We start from the raw sequence: 6,222 nt of genomic DNA, 5'->3' as shown, positions 1-6,222 counted from the left end.
CACCTGGCACCCTCCGCCCCAACACCCACTGCCCAACCTGGCCCATGCCTGCACTGGACACTGGCACCAGGCAGGGGACACAAGGAACTGGGCACCAGTACCAGGCACTGGTCAGTGGGCTGGTGGCACTGGGCCCTGGCACTGAACAGGGACAGTGGGAAGTTGTCACTGGACACTGGGCAGGGAAACTGGGCAGGGGGATGTTGGGCACTGGCACCAATACTGGAGAGGGGCACTGGACACTGGACAGAGGGCAGGGGGCACTGGGCACTGCACAGAGGCACTGGGCACCAGGCAAGACCACCAGTACCAAGCATCATGTGCCAGGCACTAGCAATAGCCACTGGTACCAGCCACTGGGCACTGGCTCTGGCACTGGGCAGTGGATACCAGCACCAGCATGGGCACCACACAGCAGGCAGTGGTACCAGGCACTGTCACCACTGCCAGGACCGGGCATTGACACCAGTATCAGCACCAGTACCATCCACTGGCACCAGCAGTACATGCCACGGACCAGGCACTGAGCTCCATCACCGGGCACTGGCACCAGCACTGGCACCACGCTGGTCCTGGGCAGCAGCAGGGGCGGTGGGGTGGGGGCACTGCACACCGTGCACCTGTAGGAAGCAGCAAACACCAAGCACCAGGTACTGGGCAGAAGGCACCAAGTACCATGCACAGGTCCTGAGCACTGGGCAGGGGACACTGGTCACCTGCACCTGCTGGCAGCCCCCAGACCTGCTGGCCAGGCTCAGACCCACCGGCCCATGTACACCCAGGTCCCTGAGGCCCAGGGGTCTGTGCCCTACCTCTCCAGCCCTGGCCCCCCAATGCCAGGCCTCTGCTGGGGTCCGCATCCCTCCAGTTGATCCCTGGGCTCCCAGGTGGCCGGAGAGGCATGAACCAAGCGTGCTGGGCCCAAGTGACCTGGTGTGTGCCTCGGCATCAGGAGGATCTGCGGTGGGATGTTGGCTGTGGTGTCAACCTGTGCCCACCAACAGAGCATTTTCCAGGGCAGGTTTGGGGGGGGGGGGTTACCCTGTGCCTGTCCCCAGGGCATCATTGGAGGGTGAAACGCACACATGAGGCTGGATGGAGAGAGGGACATGGCTGGCGCAAAGGCAAGGAGAGGGATGCTGGCACATGCACCTGTCCCCAGTAGCAGAAATGCTGCAAGAGAAAAGATGCAAATTTTCAGCACCCTCCACCTGTGACCAGGCAGGAGAGACCCTGTGCAAACCCCAGCCCTCAGTCCGGCTCTCCTCTGAGGCTTTTCGGAATATCCCAACTGAAAACCCAGCCCAGAGGCCAGGCCCTATTGCCTTGGGTCCTTGATCCTGCCATACTCCCACCATCACAAAGCCAGTGTCCCTGTCCCCACCATCACCTTTGGTTCCCTGGTGTTGCTGTGTCCTGCTCACCGGTACCTGCCGGGCCCATGGAGGGGCTCTGGGGCAGCATCAGCCCTGCCAGGACCGCAGGAAGGGCTGTGGGCAGGGCAGTGCAAGCTCCCCAGGCTGGTGGCTTCCCACAAGCCAGGAAAACACCAGCAACATGATGGAGCTGGGCCCAGCAACAGCATGGGAACACAATGTCCTGAACCACCAGAAGTGACTGAACAACGGTGACGGCTGTTCCCAGCCTTGCCCACAGCCCCATGGGCCACAGCCACCCCCCACAGCTCCTCTGGCATCCCCTCCTGCCACACCCCAACAGGGTCAGGGCTTTCAGCTTGGACACGCCCCAGCACGCCTGCCCCATGGCTCTGGTTGTGGCTGGCAGGAGATGGCCATCCCCGGGCAGATGTAGCTCAGAGCAAGAGCTGAGCCTTGGGGGGATGGGGGGACAGTGGGGACCAGCCTGCCAGCCAGGGTGGCTGGGTGGAAGGGAGCACAGGAGTACTGCAGCCCCACACCCAGAGCTGGCATCCTCCTTTGGGGCACCAGGAGGTACCAGCCTGGGTCCCCTTGGTGCTGCTGCATCCCTGGGGAAGCTGCAGGGAAAGCTGGAAGGTGCAGGGGCAATGGGAGATGCTGCCAGCCTGGCCTGGGGAAACAAGGATTGATGGGGACATGGCACCACCACAGCTTCACTGCTCTGCCTTGCCCTGGGCAGGACACCCACATGTCCCCTGCAGGTCCCCTGTGGGTCCTGAATGGGCATTTTGTTGAAGGCTGCAGGACTTTGGGCTTCTCAGGGGGGTCCTTACTGCTGGGTGGCCACAGCCAGCCCTGCCAGGGGCTGCAGTGCATGATGTCCTGCTTCTGGGTGCTTGGGGACAGGGTGGGTTTTGCCAGGTGTCCTGTCGCCAGGGTGTGGGACACAGCTCCTGTCCTGCAGCTGGATGGTCTCCGGTGCTTGTGGCTGAGCAAGCCATGGGGTAGGACAGGGCCACTGCAGATCCCTGCTCCAGCAGTGTCCCTGCAGTGTGACACTGCTGTGATGCCCTCAGCCAGTGTCACCCTTCCCATCACCAAGCCCCCAAAACTGGCTTGTGCAGAGCCCCAGCATCTTCCCACAAGCAGTTCTGCGCAGAAACCTGTCCCTGCTGGGAGCCCCATGGATGCTGAGGACAGGGCCCTGCACCTGGGCCGGGGCAGCCGGGGGGCAGGTGCAGGGCAGAGGGTGCCCCAAATTGCAGCTTAATCCTCCTGGGATTTGCAAAGGGAAAAGCCACTTCCTTCTGGCCATTGCACCAGAAAACTACATTTCTCACCTGCACTGAGGAGCTGAGGCTGTGCGGGCCGGCCGGATCCTGCTCGCAGCGGTGCCCACCACTGCCCTGCCCGCCCAGCCTGGTGACGTGTGAGTGGGGACACTGGGCTGGGGCTGCGCCCTTGGCACCCTTGGAGCAAGCAGGAGAGCTCTGGTGGGTGATGGGACCCTGCCTGGCACTGGCAGCACTGTCCCTGTGACGGGTGCTGGTGGGCGCTGAGCTGGCCGGGCACCCAGTGGTCAGAGTGCCCTGCTGCCAACACCCTGCCTGCAAGACCCAGTCTCCCCTGCCTGCCCTCCATGGCTGCCCCCTCCAGCCTGGAGCCTGCTGGGCTTGCAGCCCCAAAGCGTGGTTTGCCGTGTAAAGAAACTCAGTCACCTCCCAGGGGGTGGAGGGAAGCGAAGAGGGAGGCCTGGGGTTTTTTTTTCTGGAGAAGCTGAGAGGTCAAACCCTCCTCTGACCAGCTCTAGCATCAGGAGAGGGGCCCCGTGCAGCTCTGTGCCTCAGTTTCCCCGCTGAGGACTGAGAGTAGGGGTGCAGCAGAGCATGCACTGTGCATAACCAGCATCAGAGCACCCAGCTCTTGGGTTCTGGGAGGTGAAAAACTCCTGCGCGGACACCCCTGGGCCTCTCTGCTCCCTCAGGGTCACCCGCGGGAGAGCCACCAGCAGCCCCTGCCCCTTCACTGGGCCTCACTGCTGCCAGGTTTTCCCATCTTGAGCTGTCTCCCCCAAGAAAAACCTCACATATTTTGCTAAGCAGGCATAAAAAAAAGAGGCAGCATCCTCCCAGGTGTCCTGCTGTAACCCCAGCCCTGCCTGCCCCTGCACGGCGTGTCCCTGCTCACACGGGGGATGTCGCTGTGGCACTCTCCAGCAGTGAGTTTCTCTTCCTCCCAGAGCCTCAGGACTTGCTCATTTTGGCTGCGAGGCTGCACGCCAGGCACGGCTCAAGTCTGGGGGACCCCGACACCCTGCAACAACACCCAATGTCCTCAGCACCTTCCCTCTCCCAAAGGGGCTCCGAAGTGAAGCTCGCCTCATTAGCACCTCTGAGATTTTTGGGGTAGGGCCATCCCACAACACCGCTGCCCAGGGCTGCGGCCCCCGCACAACCTCTGTGAGCAGGGTGTTAGCTTGATCTGAAAAGTGCCTCTATCCCAGCTGATGTCCCTCCCTGGCATCTCGCCGTGACAGCTCCCATCTCACAGGCACCTTCTGGATAATCTCATTCCTCACAGGCTCCAGAGCCGGCTCCGCAGCGGCTGGGCTGGCTGCAGTCTTGTCTGGGGAAAGCCCTTCCAGCCTCCACTGCTGCTCCCCTGGTCCGGATCTGGCCGCCTTCTCCTGTCCAGCCTCAATTTCCTGATGGCAAATTTGTTCTTGGGCTAACAGGATCTTCAATAGCTCCTTTCCTCCTGGCTGTGGGCGCAGCGGTGACGTACCTGGAGCGGGACCCACAGCGAGGGCTGCAGCAGCATGCTTACAGCCCTGCTGGTGGGCATTGGGTTAACCCAGGTCCTCTGGCAGGGAAAAGGAACAGGAGCAGCTCCATCCTCCAGGGACACTAAGTAAGTTCCCTACTAGGCCAAGGCAGCCACCACGGCATCTGTCATTCAGGCTGCTGCCCCAAGGCAAGGTGTCCCCAAAGGCTGATGGATTCAGGGTCACAGCAGCATCCCCCCCTTCCTCCTCAAGGCTCACCAGCCCCATGTCAGCCTCAGGGGGCTTCAACCCCCTTCTTCCACCTTCATAGATAAACTCCTGAGCACCAAGGCTGGGGAGGGCACCGCCGCCAGGGCTGAGGTTCTGGGCCCTCCTGGGGCTCATTCATCTCCTTGGGGGTGCTTTGGCCCAGCTGTGGATGACTCCCGTGGGAACAGGGTCTCCAGCAGGTGCTGGTGGTCCATGGAAGAAGTTACAGCTCAGTTTTCTGTCTTCTGACAGATGCTGAGAATGTGGAGGAGGAGGAGGTGGAGGCTCTAGCACGTTAGGGGACCACAGGGACACCCCCTCCCAGGCTGCTGGGGACCTCAGGGACAATGCAGAGAGAGCGTGTCCCAAAAGACTCCTGTGGCAGAGACCCTATAAATGCTCCAAGTGCAGGAAGGGCTTTGCACAGAGCTCCCACCTGCAGGCGTACACGGGACAGTGCCCCTACGCATGTCTCATCCATGAGGACAGCTTCAGTGACACCTCCATCCTCATCAAGCACCAGCACACTCACAGATGCCCATACCAGTGGTCCCAGTGCTCCCGGTGCTCCCTTCAGCCTCAGCATGGACCTGCTGCAGCACCAGCAGGCACCCATGGGTGCTGCTGTTGGACAGGGGACACATCCAGCCGCAGCCTCTGCAATGCGTGGGGTTGCTGGCATCACTGGGGCCCATCCTCCAGAAACAGGGCACCTTGGAAATGTGAGTTTGTCCGTAACAGGAGCTGGGAAGGGGGGACACCCATGACAGTGGGAGGTTGTTGTCACATGCAGGCAGCAAACACTCTTGGGGAGGTTAAGATGCTGGGACCAGTTGCCCTGGCTGCTCTGGCGATGCCCCAGAAGCTGTGTCCATCGCCATCCCTCACTGGCCACAGAGCATCTCAGCATCAGGCAGACCTGTATCCACGCAGCTCCAGGGCCCCAGGCACTGAGGATCCTCCTGCCATACCCCTGGACAGACAGGACCAACAGCCCCATTTAATTTCTTGGCAAGATACGACGCCAAATTGAGCTCCGAAAGCCACGTCCGGCAGTCTCACGAGGCTCCTTGGACAGTTTATAGATGATGGAGAATCCTCAGATGGAAAAGCTGCTGCACCCCAGCCCAAGCTGCTGTTCTGGAGGTACTTGCCAAGCTGGGAGCCGGCAGGCACATTGGAGCTCCGCACCCCTTGAGCAAATGGACGAGCCGAACTAATGTGTAGCTCCTTGTTGCTTAAAACCAGCCTGATTTCCTGCAATAGTTTGCAGGGTTAAAAAAAAAACCAACAAACAACTGAAAGCTCAGTGCCCACCCAGGCAATGTCCTGTGTAAGGAAAGGCAATGGGGACGGATGTCCTCATGAGGTGCCACGGTGCTTCCAGAGAAAGGTGCTGGGGCTCCGTGCAGCCCAGAAACGATTTGAGGAGGAGCCTGAGAAAACCAGGAGAACCAGAAGAAAAAAATCAATCTTTTCTTGCTTTTTTTTTTTTTTTTACCTGGCCCATGAGCTCGCTTGCAGCCCGTACCACCTCCCAGCAGCCCAAAAATGAGGGGCCAGACCCACAGAGGGGGCCGAGGGCTGTGTTCCCAGTGCCAGCAGCCGATGATGGGTCTGGAGCCCAGCGGGTGCTGCAGGGGTAGGAGCATCCCTGGCCATGGTTCATGCAGTCAGGAGGAAAGTGCTGGGATCAGCAATTCCTGCAATATCCATCCAAAAAAGATCTTAGGTCTTTGCAGCGGTACCATGACAGGGTACCCACAGTGCCCCATCCTGTGTGACCGACCCCAAGCTTTTAGGGTTTTT

Source organism: Egretta garzetta, unplaced genomic scaffold (assembly GCF_000687185.1).
Source record: "Egretta garzetta isolate BGI_Z169 unplaced genomic scaffold, ASM68718v1 scaffold143, whole genome shotgun sequence".
Taxonomy (NCBI): domain Eukaryota; kingdom Metazoa; phylum Chordata; class Aves; order Pelecaniformes; family Ardeidae; genus Egretta; species Egretta garzetta.
This window is presented reverse-complemented; position numbering follows the sequence as displayed.